Source organism: Nannospalax galili, unplaced genomic scaffold, assembly GCF_000622305.1.
Source record: "Nannospalax galili isolate Female #2095 unplaced genomic scaffold, S.galili_v1.0 scaffold1416, whole genome shotgun sequence".
Classification (NCBI taxonomy): domain Eukaryota; kingdom Metazoa; phylum Chordata; class Mammalia; order Rodentia; family Spalacidae; genus Nannospalax; species Nannospalax galili.
Genome location: NW_008338643.1, coordinates 268405 through 269465, shown reverse-complemented (window position 1 = coordinate 269465; position 1061 = coordinate 268405).

Sequence of the window (1061 nt, the reverse complement as noted above, 5' to 3'; positions counted from 1 at the left end):
TTCTGCACTGGACATGACCGTTACCATACTGCGTGAGAGCAAATCTGATTACCATTACAAGATGAGGACTATTTCTTTTAATCATTTATTTAACAACCACATACTTAGAAGAAGCATTTAATTATAATAGCACTGACATATTCAATAACAATTTCCAGAGCTAAGATGCATCTCTTTCAAAATTGGCTGTAAATTTTTAGTTTTACAGTTGAATTATTACAGTTATACAATATTACACTCTGTATAAACCCTACAAGACATAACATTAAATGAGATTTTAACCTTTAAAAGAGATCTCCATTTCATTATTTAAATACACAGTTTCATACAGAAAAATCATACACGGTTTCATACAGAAAAATTCATTTAAATGCAATTGACAGTATGATGTTTGCACATGTGTTTCTAATCTCTATATATCTGATTATTACAAGTCACAGTCGGTTATTTTCTGAGCTCCTTGGCATCTAAGCATAGATATAAAGTCATCAGGTAGATTTTAATGGTAATGTTTTTCACATCTACTAATTATTTTTTTTAATCATTTTTTTTCATTTTTAATAACTACATGATTAGAGGAAACATTTCACTATAGGTTTAACATATTCAGTAGCACACTCCAGAGCAAGAGTACATCTCTTTCACACGTGGGTGCAAGTTTCTAGGTTCACAGTTGAGTTAATACAGTTACACAATATTGAATTCAGTATAAGCCCTGTAAGGCATAAAATTGAATGAGTTTTTTAACCTTTAAAAAAGAAAAGACCTCCATTTTAGAATATATTGTTCCTTGCAGAAAGACTCATTGTTATGGCTAACATTGAGATGTTACTGAATATGTTAAAGCTGTAGTGAAATGCTTCTTCTAAACGTAGTTTTATTAAAAATTAAAAAATAATGATTAAAAATAATAGTAATCCTTCAAAGCATAAAAATTTTCTCCTTAATAATAGTAGATGTGAAAAACATTACTATTGAAATCTACCTGACGATTTTATATTCATGCTCAGATGCCAAGGAGCTCAGAAAGTAACCGACTGTGACTAGTAATAATCAGATAT